The following is a 21,634-nucleotide window of genomic DNA, read 5'->3' as shown; positions in this document are numbered from 1 at the left end:
TGCACTGAAGTAAGGCCTTTTGAAATGGATCTGTCAAAAATAACATAAAGGATACAGAGGCCATGTTTAGAAGCAGAATACAAGGTTATTTTGGTATACAATTATGAAAATAAAATGATGAAACAGTACAAAAATGTGCAAAAGGTTCAGGTTACTGTTTCAAGTAAATATTGATTCATGAGAAATTCAAAAAATTAAAAGGAATGACAGCAGAGCAGTGAAATTTTATTCGATTTCACGCAATGTACCATGGGAAAATTTAAGGCAAGAGGGTGGATTCCCATGATCACTAATTTCACGCAGAATCCATTGAAATCCTGCACAGGATTATTCAGGAGACTGTCTTATGGAATCCATTAAAATGCTGTAATGGATTCTGCTGTGGATTCTAAAAGTGTTCCGTATATAGAAGAATCCATAATTGGATACCTTAGGATTCCCTGAGTACCCACAATGGATATCTCTGGATTCCCTTGGATTCTGATTGAATCCATGGAGGAATCCACAACAATGTTTGATGGATTCAGGCTTTTTCACATAGTGTAGCCGTTGGATCTCTGCCATGACCGTGCACAGGATCTCTCAATACGTCCTTATGTGTAGCCGTGCAATTATCCTGCCAAATGCCGCGAAAACCCGCTCGTTTTGTCTATTGTGTCCTGTCATTTGACTATTTCTTGCCACGTATTACTAGAAGAAGTAAAAAATGGTGATCGATAGTGGGTCGTGGGCAAAGTCGTCGTTAGCTGGTTGTGGGACCGGATTCTCTCATATATCCGTGTACGTCAACGCGGTGACCTTCTCCCTTATCGAAGCAACAGCATCTCCCGTGTCCTGCTCTGGCTTGCCGATCATGGTCTTCAGTGTAATTTTTGTGGTAGGCATTGTGCTTGTTGCTGGTCTATATATATATATATATATATATATATATATATATATATATATATATATATATATATATATATATATATATATATTTTATATATATATTTATACAATGTTGATCATTATAGTGATGTATTTTTACTGTGCTGTACATAGCATTGTGTACAACCAGCGTGACCGCGCGCGATCAAACCCATTTGTTCACTGTGACTGCATGCAGTAAACTCAGCGACATAATGTGCAGAGTGTCTCAATGTTCGTAGCCTTACATGAGTTTATAGATAGAAATACACCACTGAAGTTCGTTTCCGATCTTAATATTTTACTATTGCATGATATTGAGTCTTACAACGGCGTTAACAAAGTGAGGGACCGCTCCCATCTCACTCCGATTGAAGTTGAGAAGACTTAAGTTTACTAATTAACATTTATGTTTATCAACAAAAAATCGCGCACGCGCAGCGCGACGACCACTGCGCTTTAAACGGTGAACTCAAAAGATTTTAATTTATCGCCTGAGACTTTACATTCGGGACCAATGGAGATTCATTGCGCCCGGTTCTATGAGAGTTGAATCATCACATGTCTTGTGGAAACTGTTCTTCTAGACAAGATGACCTGGCAATATTCTTCGTTAGCTAAAGGTCGTCACGTCAATCAAAAGTCAGAAATTTGACAGGTAATCCTAATATTATCAGCACAATTTACATACGGAAGCACGCTATATCGTGACAATGGATGACTCAGCGTTGACATTTCTGTAGCGCAGTCGTTAATCTCTTTCTGTCCTTCGATGACTGTGTTGGTATAAGTTTTCTATGTAGATAAACCATTTTGAGAATATGAATCATCGAATGGATTCGTATTACTACAAAATTACAGAAGCAGTGAATTGACTCACGGCCGGAACTAAGTTTCGCTTTACTTCTATAACAATGCATCTCGTGACAACGTCTTCACAGCTGCAAATTTAAAGGACATGTTACTTTGAGCAGAGGCAGTAGATCTGGCCCCTCCACTGAATTTGTTTTGAGCAATGGCAAACGGTTTCAATATAGTACGACATTTCGTCAAGTGTTATAGTGATGCCAAAGTAAGTACCCGTACTAGGTGCCACTTAGATTTGGCCTTGCCTTTCCTTCCTTTATAAAATTGAAATAAGATTGAAAATTATAAGATTAAGATTATAAGATTATAAGATTATAAGATTATAAGATTGAAAATGAAAAATTCTCTCCGGAAACTCAATACCAGAGAGCATGACGTTATATAATTACATGTAAAATTCATTTGATCCAACCAAGTCCAATATTGTTTCTAACTCAAATTAGTAACCATGCATTAAAAAGTTGACATTATCAAAACAGGGTGCGCCTTTTTACACATAAGTCAAACTTGAAGATGAAATGTGGCCACGTCGTGTCCTGCCGAGCCTGGCATTTGATGGAACAATTAACATGTGAATAGCATACAAACATGATAATCTCATATACGTGCGATATTTGAAATAAATGCTCCTATCGACCTAATTTTTGGATGACCAGTATATCTCCCTCCCCTATAGGGCTGCAGCTAACGATCACGTGATGTATGTGAGATTCAGAGACGCCCATAGACTGGCGTAGACAGTGTCTTAGTGCAGATTCGTTGCCAACAGTTTACGAAGTGTGCAGAGAGAGAGAGAGAAAAGTTGTAAACCTAAAATCTCTTCAGACATGGCAACATCAAAAACGTCTTATCTTGTCCACGGTATACCCGGCTGTATCGATTATGAGACAGCGAAGACGAAGATCGAACTCTTCTTCCAAAATCTACTGATGAATTCTGAAGTGGAGGTCGAATCAGTGAAACCTCACGTCTTGCCTACTGACGATAAGACTGAACAACGGATATTCATTGTTGAATTCGATGGCTCGAAAGGTAAGCAGAAACGCCCTAAGGTGGACAGATAGCCAAATTTCTACAATTCTTTTCTGATCTACCGCTTGTGGGGGCTCATTTTAAAGCTCTTGAAGAAATATAAACTTTTACCACCTTCGTTTTATTCGAAAACCCAAAATGCTTGGGACATGGTTGGCGGCCATTTAAATGCCAAATATCGCAAAATGTCGGGTTTTATTTCGCTTGTTTCAAACTTTGCACAGCTTAACCTCTGATTTTTATCGTTGATTTGGTTAGACAACCGTTGAAAGTTTCATTCAGGAAAGGTTGAGCATCAGTTAAGTCTTTCACTTTTGGGGCGCTTACTACCCTAAGGTAGAACGCGCCTCAGGGACAGATATTCGGACTGTCAAACTTTTACAATTCTTTTCTGATATACCACTTGTTGGAGGTCGTTTTAAAGGTCCTTGTGTAAGAAAATATTTTACTTGCTTATATTTTTGAAATTCGAACTTTATTTTTCTCCAAAGAGAATTGATGCCGGCCATTTCGAATTCTACATATCGGTAAATAGGTTATTTGTTTCTCTAGTACCAAAATTTGCATGGTGATCCCCGATTTTTATTCTTGGTTGTTAAAATGAACATTTGAAAGATTCACTGCTGAAAGATTAATTTTTTTCACTTTCGAGGCGCATACTGCCTTAAAGTCAAATTTTCTCCGATTTGAAACAATGTTTTCCTGTGATGATTAACTCGGTAATACTACAAATGCTGGATACGTTTTGATATGTCATCGTATTTATTTCGATCGCAAAAGACTGACCGCTCTGTTGATGTTCCAAATAAAACACAATATTCAATGTTTCAAATTACCCATGCGCAGCGGCTGAGCAGAACTTTTGCCGTAGAAGCTTTTATTTTCATCAAGGTAAACTTTGCAACTTAATTCGCAGTCAGGAGGATTTTCCAAATATTTACAAAAACATATTAAGAGAACTTTTTGTCACGTATTAAAGCACACTATATTCCGCAAGATTTATTTTATATGCTTTACGTTGTCAAGGGCCAGACTCGAAGTTGTGAATTTTGATCGCTCGTTTTATTACATATGTTTATGTGTAAACTGCAAGTTCTTGTTTAACTAACGAAGGGCGTGTTCGAAAGCACACTATTTATCTCGTCAACACAGTTTATATTATTGTAAAATGCACTGCCATTGGTAACATTTTGACTCTATTTCAGACATATCTTTACTTGTCTAAAGAGTAAATGCAATGAGGAGCTGAGTTGAGAAGCGTAATGTTTTTATTTCAACATTCTGTGCGGAGTACAAAAAGAAAGTCTGAAAGTAAGAATCACAATAAAGGACTTGACAAAAATACTGGGATGGGGTGTAAAAGGGTTTGACCCTAGATTTTTGAGGACATAAAACCTTGACTCTCCCCCTCGTGCGACAACATATCAATAATATGTACCTTAATTGACATATAATATCTCATTTGACATTTGACTTGTCGAAAAATACTTAAAACTTACAAATAATCACTTCCAACAACATATATATATATATATATATATATATATATATATATATATATATATATATATATATATTTATCACATACATAGACCCAGTTATCCCTATAGTGTGACATCACACTATAGGTATACGGTTTACAGGATTTCCGTATACCCCTACTTCTGACGTCAGAAGTAGGGGTATACGGGGTCGGCACTTTTTTCCTACTGAAACTGTTTGTAAGCATTCTCGTGCAGATGAAAATTGAGTGGGCACAAAGGAGTTTACTGAAAAATGCGGTAAAGGTAATAAATAGCGAAAACGTCAAGGCTTTTGGTAGCGATTGTGAAAGTTTGTCTGTTTTTTTTTTTCTACTGGGGAAAACGAGAGCGTTCACTGTCGTCTGCTCCCTATGTTTGCTACTATACCACTGTACTGTGCTATCTCGTCACGAGCCGTAACAGCCGAGTCATCGCTCAAAATCGACCAATTTATCACCGAACAAGAATCCAACATATAATATGATGTATCAAAATCAACATCTCATCCTGTCAGGTGACGGGTTAAATTTTTAGCATCGGCAAAGTGTTGTATTGCTGTTGAACTTCTGCGGTAGGCTGTAATAAAGCGAGAATGTTTACTGCAGTAACGTACGGCAAACGCAGTTTTCAGAAGCTTGTGCCACTTTGTCGACAGCTCGATAGGAGCCGCGGCCACAGTGAAGTATTTTCATAAGACACCAGTAAAATTGAGATCGAATGAACATTACATGCCAAATGTTACACGTTTCTTTTTGCGCTTTGTTTACTGTGATTGTTTATGATTTTAGTTTCATTCATAATTACAACGAACGATGATACACTTTTCCTCTCAATTTCAAACAACGTCCAAGGCGTTGAGAATATGCGAACGTACGATCTTCATAGGGCATCGTACTCCTCCAGTCCTCGCCAGTTTCGAGCAATATAACTTTCCTAGGTACAGTGTGGTTGCATAAATGACCAACAAGAACGATGTGATACAGTTCAATTGTGGTTTTATTCATATATTATGACCGAAGTCAGGAACTGACAGCAGTAAAAATGACGACTGCAGCATTGCACAGCGTGTTCGTTCGAATCGTAGGCCTACAGTGTAAACAACGTGTAAGCACCGCTGTGAACAGCAAGACAAGGTTAAATTTCGATGCATTATTTACATTATTACTTTACCTTCAAACAAAATAATACATCTGAAGATACTATATCGTCCTCCTTTCCCTTGTCCTCGCTGATAACGGCTATATCCATTCAAGTTTTGCGCGGAAAATCCGACAGCGGGAGACTACTCTGACGCATCGAGAGGAACGTGCGTCCGAATGTGAACGGAATCAGCTGGAGCCGTACCACTTCATCCGCCACGCCGACATAATAAAGGTCCAAATTACATCGCGCGGGAAAGTGGAAATAAAAAAGTGGGTCTATGCATGTGATAAATATATAATCTCCCAGTATTTTTGTACTCATGTGACGTCATCGTAGACTCGGGTTTCCCCAATAGCTGCTACCGGCTCGGAGGGATACTGCCGCTATGTTGGGGGAAACCCTCGTCTTCGATGACGTCACACTCTTTCGAAATACTGGGAGATTATATATATTATATATATATATATATATATATATATATATATATATATATATATATATATATATATATATATATATATATGTTTCTTGTTCAAATTTGCACTTTCAAAAACTACAGCCTAATCAAGTGCAGGCATATACATGAGCAGGTATTGATACGAGCACATATACACCTCTTTGAAACTTGGTGATAAATTGTGAACAGTTTTCTATCTGTGTACATACATACATACATACATACATACATACATACATACATACATACATACATACATACATACATACATACATACATACATACATACATACATACATACATACATACATACATACATACATACATACATACATACATACATACATACAAACATACATACATACATACATACATACGTAGCAATATACATACATATTGAAGCGGCTGTTTTAATTTTACAGGAGGACAATGCTTACAACTCCAGTTCATGTATTGTCATACCTTTCGAAACTTAATAAAAAACATTCATAGACAATATTTTAATTTCGAACAGAGGCTGTTCAATCAAAGTTGCCATCGGACGGCAGTGACTACGATATATTAATCAAAGGCAAGAAAGTGAGGTTAATGCTGGAAACTTTCCCTCAGGACTCTGACATCGTCCCGACGAATTCAACTTTTGCAGAACAGTCGTACAGAAAAGCAACTGAGCGGGTGAGTTGAAATTGTATACAATGTTGTTCTAACGTGCTGTCACGATTGACAAGTAGGCAAAAGGGGGAGTCAAAGACGGGACTGGTGCATAGCGTAGTCTGAAGAGCGTTAACAATTTGTCCAATCTTGACCTGACAAATTGATGTGGAAATTCACTGCAGCGAACAAAATGTGACAAAAAGGGTACACTTGCAAAGTCCGCTGTGCAAAAAGGCATTAGGTTAAAGTTGAAACCCAGTAAGATGAATGATGGAAAGCCAAATCAAATAGTCGTCCATCCAAATATGAATCAGTCACGCCACTTCTACAATATTTCAATACTTGACCTTAGTAAGGTCATATCATATGTTGTGTTTTGTTTGTTAACATTGGTATCCAGGTAATTCATACACACCTTTTGTCTGTGTGAATGGTGTTATTGTGGCCTTCCGCGTACTGGTCGATGTCTAAATCATTTCTATTTGCGTACCTTGCTGTAAGAAAGGCAAGATGAGCTCGCTGAAACTTTTAGTCCGCCGGATTGACGATTGAATTCTCAAGTTTCCCTCGCTGACATCTGTGAGAATTCGTCAGATCGTCATCACCAGTGTCCCGGACGATCACTTGGTTACAACAGTTATGATAACGAGCCATAAACTGGGATAGAGCAGTCGGAACTTGCAAGACACTGCTCTCAGGGTACAGCCAATGCTACTGGAGATGAAGACCACCGTGACAAGGAAGGTGAAGACCTGGACAGATCATCAGTTGAGGCTCTTATGAGAAATGCTTCGATGCGGACGTTAGCGGCACTGTGCTGTTACCACCTTATTGTCCTTATTCAAATGATTTACATCCTGTACATTATATTTAAGCAATAACCCCCGCCGCAGGAGGGTATACACGAGATTTTGGTACAATGCGCGACATATAGCACGAGCCGATAGGCGAGTGCTATATGGAGCGAATTGTACCAAAATCGAGTGTATACCCGACTGCGAAGGGGGTTATCGCTATTACATTATATCAACTTGCGTATACTTGTTGTCTTATTTTCATAACTCTAAGCGCCAAATGCAGAAAACGGACGTCTGAGAGATCGAACGTCGGAAATTCTGCGCCCGAGACCGAGCATTTTTATAAGTTGGGATTCCGTACAGGCAAACAATATCCTACGATAAATACGCATTACGTCCATATCGACATTGCATTTTATTCGCATGCAACACGAACGATACTTGCAAAAATACCTGCTGCACTCACACAGAAAATGGGTCAAGAGTTCAAATCAAAAGAAAAAAGTAACAATTTTTTTCGTAAATTTACATAAGAACAATAGTCCTGGCATTTTTGGCATACTAAAAATAGATTTGTCTCATTCTGTACCGCATACCGTCGCGACATTCAGTGGTGGCACTGCACAGTGAAGTTACAGGATCTATTTTTGATGGATAATTTGGACGTTAATTGTACCAGAAAACAAGCAGTTTTAAAATAATCCAGACGTGCGATGACTGAAACTGTGATGAACAGTTGTGCAGATTCTGAGTGTGTTGCCCGATGCAGGGAGAGCTGGACGCTGACACTGCCGTTGCATTTGATGTCAAATATCGTCGCAGTCGCCAGGAGTCATCCCATTGTTATTTTGAACTTCTTGGTCTACATCGTTAGGAACATCCCGATCTGTTATAGCCCAAACTTTGGTAAAGAATATCTGACACACTGTTACTGTGTGGAAGTGTCAATTTATTTGTGTATGAACGAATACTATCTTCATTTAAAGAGCGGTACGATACATTGCGTCTATGGCCGTTTATTCCTGCCAAAATTCAGGCTATGACATTTGTAATTACGACATGCCTTTCGCAATACGACATGCCATGACCAGATGCAAATGCGAAAATTTGGACACGCAGACTTGACATTCATAATTACGACATGCCATGATGAGGTACAAAATGCGAATATTTGACATGCAGACGTGACATTCTTAATTACGACATGCCATGATGAGGTACAAAATGCGAAAATTTGGACATGCAGACTTGACATTCATAATTACGACATGCCATGATGAGGTACAAATGCGAAAATTTGGACATGCAGACTTGACATTCATAATTACGACATGCCATGATGAGGTCACAAATGCGAAAATTTGGACATGCAGACTTGACATCCATAATTACGAAATGCCATGATGAGGTACAAAATGCGAATATTTGGACATGCAGACTTGACATTCTTACATGAAGAATGCGAGAATTTGCTATGGGGACATTCAATGCGAAGTTACATTTGATCATGCGCAATGAAGACCCGCGATGCAACATGCGGACATGCCATTATGCGATGCAAAATGCAGACATGCCATTATGCCATTATGCGATGCGAAATGCAGACATGCCATTATGCGATGCGAAATGCTGACATGAGGAGTAGAATCTTTGAATTAGGCTACCTTTTCCAGCAAACTAGGGGGTCACCTCATATCCACAATGCACCGGTGTATTCGCAAACATGGTCGGCCTCGAATAAACACCATCTTACGGTCTCTTGAGCTCCATGAAGGGTCTATGGTATTACGAACCGGTAACGATGGCCCAAAACTACTGTTCTCCGCATTCAAAGTCTGCGTCGCATTCAATTTTTTTCTCTCACATATGTCTCCGCATTCAAAGTCTGCGTCGCATTCAATTGTTTTTCTCTCACATATGTCTCCGCATTCAAAGTCTGCGTCGCATTCAATTTTTTTTCTCTCACATAAGCTTATGTCTCCGCATTCAAAGTCTGCGTTGCAATCAAATGTTTTTCTCTCACATATGTCTCCGCATTCAAAGTCTGCGTCGCAATCAAATGTTTTTCTCTCACATATGTCTCCGCATTCAAAGTCTGCGTCGCAATCAAATGTTTTTCTCTCACATATGTCTCCGCATTCAAAGTCTGCGTCGCAATCAAATGTTTTTCTCTCACATATGTCTCCGCATTCAAAGTCTGCGTCGCAATCAAATGTTTTTCTCTCACATATGTCTCCGCATTCAAAGTCTGCGTCGCAATCAAACGTTTTTCCTTCACATATGTCTCCGCATTCAAAGTCTGCGTCGCAATCAAATGTTTTTCTCTCACATATGTCTCCGCATTCAAAGTCTGCGTCGCAATCAAATGTTTTTCTCTCACATATGTCTCCGCATTCAAAGTCTGCGTCGCAATCAAATGTTTTTCTCTCACATATGTCTCCGCATTCAAAGTCTGCGTCGCATTCAATTGTTTTTCTCTCACATATGTCTCGGCATTCAAAGTCTGCGTCGCATTCAATTGTTTCTCTCCTAGATGGGCGTCGCAGTCAGTGATTTTGTCACCAACACATGAGGGCGCTGGCAAGTTTTTGTGAGCGTGACCCTCGCTCCATGACCCATGATTGCATCCGGAAAAAGTATCACTCTTTCAGTGTTCGTGATCGCGAAAAGCTCATTGATTTCGAAGGTAAGTGACAAAGTTATTCATTGTATTGTAAGCTTATGGGGTTAATGATCTAGCCACCGTCTAGCCCTGGATGTATTGGCAGTTGTGGGACGGGCTGCCGTTTTACATTCGGACGCTCACGTGGGATGATGATGGATGATGCGCCTATACTGGTGAGCAGCGTACCCCCTTGGCTAGATCATTAACCCCATAAGCTTACAATACAATAAATTACTTTGTCACTTACCTTCAAAAAGAGCTTTTCGCGATCACGAACACTAAAAGAGTGATACTTTTTCCGGATGCAATCATGGGTCATGGAGTGAGGGTCACGCTCACCAAAACTTGCCAACGCCTTCATGTGTTGATGACAAAATCATTGACTGGGACGACCATCCACAGGCGGCCCAATCACTATTAATAAAGCTTATTATTGAGTTTTTCTAAGTTTTCTCTGTGACTATCAGTCCCTCTCCTTTTCTTCATGCTCTGACTGATCGTAGTAAATAAAATAAATGACTATATAGCCTAACCTAGCCTCTTGACTCTTTATTTATTTTACACCCCATTACAAGGATGTTTATCTCTCATATACACATCTTGTAATTAATTAGTCAACACAACTAATTATGCTAATCCGAGGACTTATCAAGGGTTGGTCAACATTGGAAAGATAGAGATGTAAATAAAGGAGTTTTAGTAACCTTTCCTCTCTTTCGCGATGTTGACTAACCTACAAAATCCTGATAAGTCCACGGATTAGCATAATTAGTCATGTTGACTAATTAATTGCAAGATGTGTGTATATGAGAGATAAACGTCCTTGTAATGGGGTGTAAAATAAATAAAGAGTCAAGAGGCTAGGTTAGGCTATAAAGTAATTTCTTTTTATTTCCTACGACCAGTCAGAGCGTGAAGAAAGGGAGAAGAACTGATAGAGGAAACTGAGAAAAACTCAATAATAAGCTTATTAATAGTGTTTGGGCCGCCTGTGGCCCATTCAGGAGAGGAACAATTAACTGCGACGCAGACTTTGAATGCGGACACATATGTGAGAGAGAAAACATTTGAATGCGACGCAGACTTTGAATGCGGAGACATTGTGAGAGAAAAACATTTGATTGCGACGCAGACTTTGAATGCGGAGACATATGTGAGAGAAAAACATTTGATTGCGACGCAGACTTTGAATGCGGAGACATAAGCTTATGTGAGAGAAAAACATTTGATTGCGAAGCAGACTTTGAATGCGGAGACATATGTGAGAGAAAAACATTTGATTGCGACGCAGACTTTGAATGCGGAGACATATGTGAGAGAAAAACAATTGAATGCGACGCAGACTTTGAATGCGGAGACATATGTGAGAGAAAAACAATTGAATGCGACGCAGACTTTGAATGCGGAGAACAGGTAGTTTTGGGTCACCGTAAAAGAGCATCAGAGAAGTGCTTGTGTGGCCTTCTGTGGTAAGCTAGCAAGGACACCAGTTACTCAGAGTATACATATATGCCAAATGTCAAAATCAAGCAATCCGTTGAACTCTGATTTTATAAATCGCCATGTACGCTCGAGCATGGAGGTAGTAGGAGCATTCAATCTCTACTTCTCGATCTCAATTCATAACGTATGGATGATCAGTTTCACGATTTCTTCCAAAGAAAATATGTGAATGTCCATCGTCTTCTTTCTAACTCGAATGCTTTTGGAATAATCGACGACGATGTTGTCAGCCCTGTTCAGCTTGTCATTGGCGCCATTGATGTTCTGGCTAGTCTGGATGGCTCTGTGATGATGGTTTGAAGCCTGAGTACCGTTGTTGAAACCAGCAAATTCCCGAGGACGGCCCTCGTTCAGCATTACTGAGGATCAAGTACCAACTGTGTAATCAAATGTTTTGAGGGCTGCACGTAACATTTGATGGCATATGTGTGTGTTTGCTGGAAAACTGAAGCATGATACGTGCTGCCCTTAGATGTGAACAACTTACATATTATCCTCCTGTTGTTTGTGGCTGATATTAACAGTGATGGTCACTGTTGTTTGTAAAGGTAGCTTACTGTATTCAAGCGATGAAAATTTTGTATAGTGCATTAAATAAATTAACATGACCAGTATGCAGTCTATGAATTTTGATGTGAAAAAAGCGCCTGGCATATTTGAACAAGGAGCAATGTTTGGGACCATCTCTAATGAGACATTGATTGTACCTGTTGTGTACACTGCGAATAAAGTATTAATTGATGTGCAAGTGACAGCACTCTGTCTGATCCATGCATAGTATTTTTGCTATATATTTTACAAAGGGTGGATAGCCACAGTTATTAAGACTTGGAAGAACAGTACCACACAATTTACAATATCAATAAATATATGCATTTATTAACAATCGCTTAAACTTCATTCAATTTTCACAATACTCATACAAGTATGAGACAGATGGCATTTGTGACTCTACCTCAGTGTAGATCTATAAACATAGTCTTTCATGTATCATTGTGTAGCAAATAACAAACATGACTACATGAAGTCATACTGTACTGTTCCAATGAGTGAAAAAATTCTGACCAGTACAATAGATGGTTAAATGTCAAGTATTTCTTGTATATTTTAAAATTGAGTGCTGTGTCATGGTATCAAAATTATGACAGTTAAAAATCACACACTTACATGCAGTAAATTTGGCTTGTGTGTACTTATCATAAAATTGTACGAAGTGTGGTATTGTCTTTCTTTAGATATAGTAAGTGGTTAGTCTCACTTTCCCAGACTTTGTTTGCTGCACTGATATTGAAATCCAAATTTAATCTTTAAAAATCTTTATCCCAATTGAACTGAGTTTCCTTGTGTCATCCTTACTTTGAGCACTTTCAAGTTTGCAAAGGCATTTACATCGGTTACATTGTTTGGCAACCAGTTGGGTTTTGCGTTACACCTACCATTACCAGCGAAATCTAAATAACCATGACATGGTGTTCAGAATTCATCTTTACAAAAACCAAAAACCATTTAAAACTTTGCTCATAGTATCATCATTGCAAGCATCTGAAACCATGGCAACTGCCTGGGCCTGCCAACGCAGCTTGCAGCTTTAATTTATTATATAAGTTGTAGTATATAATATGAGTATGATGTGTACATTGCCAACAAAACTTTTATCTACTGATTTTTTGGCGTCTTGGTCTTTTGTCAACAATAAACGCACTAGCAATGGTGATAATCTAATGACAGCAGCCACAGATTAGCAACTTACAACTTGTTTGCTTTCCTTAGTGCAATAGGCAGTCACACTCATGATGAAACAGCATGAGATTATCACAGGACAAATACATGACACTATGCATGCAATTATAGCCTGTATAGAGGAAACTAGGGTCTGTGATACAGTGTCACTGAGTGAAGAGAACAACCTCAACAAGAAATCTTCAGAAAACCAGTTTTATAAGACCAAGACCCTTTAGGTTGATGGTATAAATCTTCATTGGCAATACATATCATACTCCAAACTATCAAAATAAACAACAACAACAAGAAACTTGTGGTGGGACCCATACACCCCTAACTCTGGTGGCAGTATGGGCCACACTTATACCCAGTGATATGGACTTTAAGTTTTACATGTGTAGTGATTTTAAACCAGGCTTAACTTATTCAAGGGGAAAACCTCATCAGTCTTGTTCTGCAAGCATAGGAAGCACAGAGTATGTAATGCCATAAACTGTCAATCACTAAAAACCTAGCAACATGTGTGAATTGGTAGATGTTTGCAATGTCTTTGTATCAGATATGGTTCAAATATATGTTTGCTCTTTACCAAAAAATGCTAAGAATAGGGATAGTATAAAGTGTATGATTTACTAGACTTATCACAAGGCCCGAGTAATTACATTCTTGGATTTGCATTCACACATGCACAGGTTTTTTGGAGGTTTCATGAACAAAGAACACTGTATTTGAATACCAGTAGGACTTTACCGTTTAGCTTTTTGCCTACAAATCTATGAATTTTAGCTACTACTCTGTGAATATGTGACAAGGTAACATATTGTAGGTACGGTATCTGTCGTAGTTATATTGGTATGCTTGTCTGTCTGTCCATCAACTGTGAAAGTTGAAAAGTGCTGTATTCATTACTCTGATAGTTGCTGTGAAGGTATGTAAGGGGATTGGACAGATTATTTTTTTTGTGAGCATTGGAGATATGCAAATGAGCTGTACAAACTGCAAAAATGATAAATTTAAAGAGACATTGTTCAAAACCTGCTCAAATAGCCTCGACATTTAGTGTCTATAACCTCAGGGGTGATTTGAGCAGATTTGCTCAAATTGCAATGAAACTACAAATGTTTTAAATTTTTAGGCAATTTTCTCCATTCTGAAAATTCACTTTCTTAGGAATCACCTGTGTGATTAATTAAAAATTTTTATGCACCTCAAATGCAAATAATTGACATGATACTTCTACATATATTTGCATGACATAACCGTACTGGAAGATCGACATCTGTAACACATGAATTTGATACAGTATTTCTAGACAAATCATACTAATTATGAAAGTTCATTAAATATGCAACATAGCAATCAATTGACTTGATACTGCTTAATGACTTCTCACAGTATTACAGTACTGAAAGATCAACATCTGTATCATGTTTCATTAAATTTGATGCAGTATTTCTGGACATAGCCCCTAATTAGGAAAGTTCATTAAATATGCAAATTAGCAATTAATTTGAATGACACCACTAAGTGTCTTTGCAAACTTATATGACACTGTGTGCTAAAGATCTATACCAAGTTTCATCAAATTTGCTGCAGTATTTCTATACATATCACCCTAATTACAAAAAGTTCATCAAATATGCAAATTAGCAATTAATTGATGGAATACTGACTGTGTGCTATCAGAGCTCTGTGTGACAAACATCTTCACAAAGTTTCATCAAATTTAGTGCAGTCGCTTTAGAAATAGAGCTCTTTTTCAAAAAGTCATTGTCAATGACATAGTCCCCGCTTTCTCAATAAAATGACCGTCACACGGCCATATTTGGTCAGATCGCAAAACAATTTGATGTGCATATGCCTGACATAAGGAGTAACCCTTGTACCAAGTTTGAATGAAATCGCTCCAGACGTCTCTGAGATATCTCCATGAACGGATGCACGCAAGCACACAACCAAAACTATAAGTCCCCCTGGACAGTATCCGTGGGGATATAACACAGAATCTTTCCCCACAATTTAGCAGCATTCTTCAGCAGTGACATGAAACAAAAGTTCAGCATTTAATTTGCAACAATGTAACTAAACATGAAAAAATAGAGTGCAAATGCATGTGTTACATGTAATTGCAAGACATTGGTGTCATATCAGTTTTAATCCATGTGCAATTGCTTTACCAACAAGTTCAAAAAGTTCCTGACTTATAACTGATTGTTTGAGTACTTGTAACAGATGTTCCATTTTTCCCTCATACAAAGGTTCCTCTGTGTTTCTTGTCAGTGTTTGAAATGTCAGGTGGAAGAACTCTCTGGATGGATCCCAAACATCCACTGCAGCCTCTTCCTTAATACCAGAAATTAATGTTACAGATGGATGAATGAAAAGATCAACTTTCTTCTCATAAATGCCAAACATTTGTTGAAATGGTGACTTGGCATCTTGGATGTAGTATATCTTTGGTGGTCTAGCATGCCCACTGATAGTTGTTTTCCTCCATTCTTCAAGTGTTTCCAGGGGTGTCATAGCAGAAGGTGTGTGTTTTGCAGTGTCTGAAGAAATAAAAAGACAAGTAACTTTGATTACATAACATTTGCATGATCTAAACAATTCCTACTGATCGTGATCCTAAAATGACTGTCCTGAGTGACAAGTAATCGTTGATGTCGCAGCCCCAGTTGTTAATGGCTACTTTGATTACATGATTACATTTCATGGTTTGTCACAATTTGGACATACTTACCAAGGTTTACCCCTGTGAACATTCATACCAACTTTCAAAAGAAGTGGACAAGCAATTTCAGATAAAATGGGGTTTTTTTACCAAAAATGGTGGAAATTTGCCTAAAAAATACAAATTATAAGACACACAACTAAGGTTACCCTTAGGTACATGCATACCAAGTTTCAGCCAAATCTGGCCAGTAGTTACTGAGCTTCAGCACTTGGCAGGATTTTACTTTTTTTTGACTCATTTGCAAAATTTTTGACATTGACATTTTGATATTTTACCAAATTCAAATCTCCACCCCAGGGCCCACCTGTACACAGAAGAATAAGATGGCAGGTGCTGTGGTTTTGAGGTTTTGATACATGCATACATACATACACACAGACATACTTACAGACATATACGTTGTTGAAATGGGTAAATACCTAAATGCGTAACTGCAGACAGACTGACAGATAGATAGACAGATAGTACCTACATACGTACATACATATATACATACATACACACACACATACATACAGACATACATACACACATACAGGCACACAGACAGACATTTCATGGTCAATTATTGACGAGCTACTCTAACATAAGCAAGCGATGCAATCTCTGCATATCAGAAAAGCTGCACATTATCAATACTGAGAAATCTTTGCTGTTAAACAAACAATCTGAGTTGGTTTCAAAATGTCGCCATCAAAACAAATATTATTTATCAAAGTTTAACACCACATACAAATAGAATGGTATGTCCCAAAGATTTAAAAGAAAGTGGGGTAAGGATCCTTTAACTTCATTTGTCTGATGATTGAAGGATGCATGGACCTTAAGTAATAATCTTTACGGCCCTGATACGAGTTTAGCAGGCCAAGGTCGTACGGCGGAAGGGCCCGAGTGTGAGGGCCCATATGCCGTGCGACTATGGTCCGCAAAACTTGTATCTGGGCCGTAAAGGTTTTATCATATACCGTATGGAATGATAAATATGTACTTAACATAATATTTAGTTGTTCTGAGGTAAAAATTTGTGCAATATCAAATATTCATTGCCATTTGTGTCAATTTTTCAGAAAAGCAATGGCCTCTTCACATAGTTGATTTACTTACATAATGACGTTATTTGTTTACCTGCAGAAGAACACGCAAAGCTTCATACATGAGCAACAGAGATCCAGGTTGTAATCAAGGTGTATTAAAGAAGGACAAATGCGTGATGTAAATTAGTGTCATTTGGCACGCACTTAGGATAGGCCTACGATGGATTTCACTTGACTTTAGAAATATTAAATGTCACCAGCCCGACTCCACTGTCGCCACTATACAATCTTAGCGAGCAGACGTTTTCCTAATCTTGCTTTGACTTTATGTACAAATATAACATTCCCGATAGCAACACGCTTGTAACAAGTATTGAAGCAGTTCATATAGTTCAACAGTGAACACGATTGCCCATATTTGGACGTGCAGAATTCAACGCGTTCATCCAAATTTGGGCACTGGGCTGCGGCGTGATACGTTAAAAAAATGCATGGATGTAAGGGTGCTTTCTCACGAAGCTTTATATAGGCACGTGAATCTAGGTATATGATAACAGATATTATTACTGTTACGCTGTACTTTGTGTACAGGGAAATGAATCATTTAGCTTACCACTTGTAGGTCCATGGTCTGTTGATGTTGATGCCATGGATGTAGAACCCATCACATCTTGAACTGAATTCATCGTGGTTTTCATCTGGAATATAAAATGGGCAAATGTCAATGTTTTGATGATTATTCTTCATTTTTCAATTCTATGTTGTACAGTATCTCACTGTCTATTTTACTTAGACTAAGAGTCCAATTTCAACCCAGTGTCATACTCAGCATAACTTTAGTTGGACACATACAAGAGGCTTGAACCGGTAAAGTCTACCACGTAGTCATCTTTGCAAAACTTGCATCATATGAGGAGTGTGAAAATAAACTTTCTTTGACATACATGTCGATGCGTGGTAGCTGGTGTGGAGTGCTGATACTGGTGATAAGACTGTGTGACTTTTTTGAGCTAATTTGCATATTTTCAACAATATTAAAAAATACTGCAATTATACGGTGTCACTCAAATTTGATCAGAATTGGTATATATCAGTTTGGGTACCAAAGATCAACAATAAATGTTGCTTCTATCTGTTCAGAGCAGGATAATTCTACGTTGATGTTATGACAATGATTTCTGCACAGTACAACCAGGAAAACAACAAGAAGTATTTAAACCAGAAAAACAAGAATAACAAAAGTAAATAAGGTCTGAAACTTAGGTACTGGAGGTCAACTTAGCAACATGCATAGCAGAAACAGCTAGCCCCTCTTAGTTGAGCATAGACAGTCTTCCCCTCTCTTGTCTATGGTTTGAGCAGGTCTGTTAATAGAACAGTTCATAAACAATGACAGGATATGACTCAAGGTCAGTGGAGTTAGCCTGTCTTTAAGTGGCATGCCATCACTCCTGCACATTTGCAGAATTTCCCTTTTTCTTACCTCATTTGCACATTTTTGACACTGACGTGTTCATTTGAACAACATCATATCTCAACCCCTGCATCTACCTGTACACCAAATACTGAGATGGTAGCTTTGGCGGTATGGTAGCCTTTGTGTGTGACGGACATACATCCGCACATACTTATCCACATACATACATACAGACAGACAGACGCCACCGACTCATCATGTAAGCTCTTTTTGGTATTTATATACAAAACCAAATATGAGCTAAAAACTAAAAAAAATATTTTGTCATAATCATATGTTCATCAACACAGGAAATATCAAGTCTGTAAGTACTACAGTTCCCCAGATATTTGAGTGGACGGACATCCTCACAAACAGACATACATACATACATACAGACTGACAATGGATGCCGGACGGATACCCATCCCAATAGCTTCTATAGACTATTAGTCTATCGTAGCTAAAAAAATATGTATGTATATGTTTTGCTTACTTGCCACTTATAGCTGACAAATCATAAAACACTTGATTGGAATCACGATGGTGATGTCTAAGCCTTCTTATTACTTCATCTCTGCCAACATTCCCTGCCAAAATTTCGATTATAATATCTGCTTTCATGTTAATCTGCAAAAAGATGAGGAAATGTATGTCGGTGGTTTTTCACAATCAAAACACTACACAAAGAAAATCTTTCTGTTTAATCAGTCAAAACATTTTGATAATGTTCTTGGAAGAGCAACTATAAAAAGAAAAACTTTCAATGGCATTCTTTAAAAATCCTTTTGGAATATGATCATCATGTGCCACTGACAAAACAGCATCAAAGTCAACATAGCAAATCTGTATCATACGTCTTAAAATCTGATGAACCCATTCTGAATATACATCCGTGTAGACTAGAAAGTAAAAAGATAATAAATAAACAATGTCACTTCTACTGTATTGTTGTATAATCAACATCTGTAGTGTACCCAATTTTATGTTTAGAGCTCGATGGCAATTTACGTCCAATTCTCAGATGACTGCGGTAGTTACTGTACTTTACCTAGCGCTGTGGACCACGTTGCCGTCTCCGAGTGGCGGCGCGGCGTTGTATAACTAAGAGAATGTCGTCGCAAAATTATAAAGACCAGCGACTGTTTTAAATCGAAATAAAACTATGCAATACAATCTGAAATATCGTATAGAAGTAAGGTTAGGGGCACAACACCTGCTCTTCAGCCACTTGGCGACTCGGCGTTGGGTCCAATTGACAGCTACCTGCCGACCGATAGCAAAACACCACCAACAGATTTCAGCTTTGGACAGTTTGGAAATTGTTTTCCAAATTTTTTGGACGTGATTGTAGTCGCCATTTTCATCCGTGAAACGGGCCTTTTTATACAGAGTCCGTATCTTTGTAAATTCAACTTCTCCATGGCAGCAGGTGCTTGCAACGCACTGCGTTGTCGCTCATCGGCCTCACTTGTACCAGCTCCAGGGCTCGGAGTTCAAGACTCGACGCCATGTTTGCAAATAGTTGAAAGACAGATGCATTGTGGATGTAAGGTGACCTCCTAGCTTGCTGGAAAAAAGGTAGCCTAATTCAAAGCTTCTACTCCTCATGTCGGCATTCGGCATCGCATAATGGCATGTCCGCATTTTGCATCGCATAATGGCATGTCTGCATTTTGCATCGCATAATGGCATGTCTGCATTTCGCATCGCATAATGGCATGTCCGCATTTCGCATCGCATAATGGCATGTCTGCATTTCGCATCGCATAATGGCATGTCTGCATTTCGCATCGCATAATGGCATGTCTGCATTTCGCATCGCATAATGGCATGTCTGCATTTCGCATCGCATAATGGCATGTCTGCATTTCGCATCGCATAATGGCATGTCTGCATTTCGCATCGCATAATGGCATGTCTGCATTTCGCATCGCATAATGGCATGTCTGCATTTCGCATCGCATAATGGCATGTCTGCATTTCGCATCGCATAATGGCATGTCTGCATTTTGCATCGCATAATGGCATGTCCGCATGTTGCATCGCGGGTCTTCATTGCGCATGATCAAATGCAACTTCGCATTGAATGTCCCCATACCAATTCTCGCATTCTTCATGTAAGAATGTCAAGTCCGCATGTCCAAATATTCGCATTTTGTACCTCATCATGGCATGTCGTAATTATGAATGTCAAGTCTGCATGTCAAAATTTTCGCATTTTGTACCTCATCATGGCATGTCGTAATTAAGAATGTCAAGTCTGCATGTCCAAATATTCGCATTTCGTACCTCATCATGGCATGTCGTAATTACGAATGTCAAGTCTGCATGTCAAATATTCGCATTTCGCATCGCATAATGGCATGTCTGCATTTCGCATCGCATAATGGCATGTCTGCATTTCGCATCGCATAATGGCATGTCTGCATTTCGCATCGCATAATGGCATGTCTGCATTTCGCATCGCATAATGGCATGTCTGCATTTTGCATCGCATAATGGCATGTCCGCATGTTGCATCGCGGGTCTTCATTGCGCATGATCAAATGCAACTTCGCATTGAATGTCCCCATAGCCAATTCTCGCATTCTTCATGTAAGAATGTCAGTCCGCATGTCCAAATATTCGCATTTTGTACCTCATCATGGCATGTCGTAATTATGAATGTCAAGTCTGCATGTCCAAATTTTCGCATTTTGTACCTCATCATGGCATGTCGTAATTACGAATGTCAAGTCTGCATGTCAAATTTTCGCATTTTGCATCTCATCATGGCATGTCGTAATTACAAATGTCATAGCTTAATTTTGGCAGGCATTCAACGCCATATTGCGTCTCGATTCCCGAAATATCAAGCAAAGTGCATGGTGCACTGTCGCCCTAATATTTGTGTGCATCACACCCAAACGTGCTGCTTCAGAGATGTCTTTCATCATCGATCCCAACTTATTTACACCAAGAGGTGAGTTACAGACCCATACCTTATCTTTGTATCAAAATTCGGTCTTCGGTCTTTGAAACAAAGTGGACTGTTTCGGTCTTTCTCGAGGGTCTATGGTTTACGTTCAAATACATCGACCGGACAATTTTCGAAATGCTGGTTTAGGGGCCCGTTTTAGCACTGCTATCAGTGCTAAA

General features: G+C 38.8%; 1 long non-coding RNA gene across 1 annotated transcript; it reads right to left on the bottom strand.

Moving 5' to 3' along the window:
• Positions 1–15,385: 15,385 nt before the first annotated feature.
• LOC139130015 (uncharacterized) lies at positions 15,386–20,223 on the bottom strand. The gene is made up of 4 exons (XR_011551745.1): positions 19,710–20,223; positions 18,990–19,123; positions 17,651–17,735; positions 15,386–15,818 (listed from the first exon to the last, which is right to left on the bottom strand). It is a non-coding gene; the product is annotated as an uncharacterized lncRNA (long non-coding RNA).
• Positions 20,224–21,634: the final 1,411 nt, after the last annotated feature.

Source organism: Ptychodera flava, chromosome 3 (assembly GCF_041260155.1).
Source record: "Ptychodera flava strain L36383 chromosome 3, AS_Pfla_20210202, whole genome shotgun sequence".
Taxonomy (NCBI): Eukaryota; Metazoa; Hemichordata; class Enteropneusta; family Ptychoderidae; genus Ptychodera; species Ptychodera flava.
The sequence above is the reverse complement of the archived record's forward strand: the minus strand, read 5'-3'. Positions and strand labels throughout refer to the sequence as shown.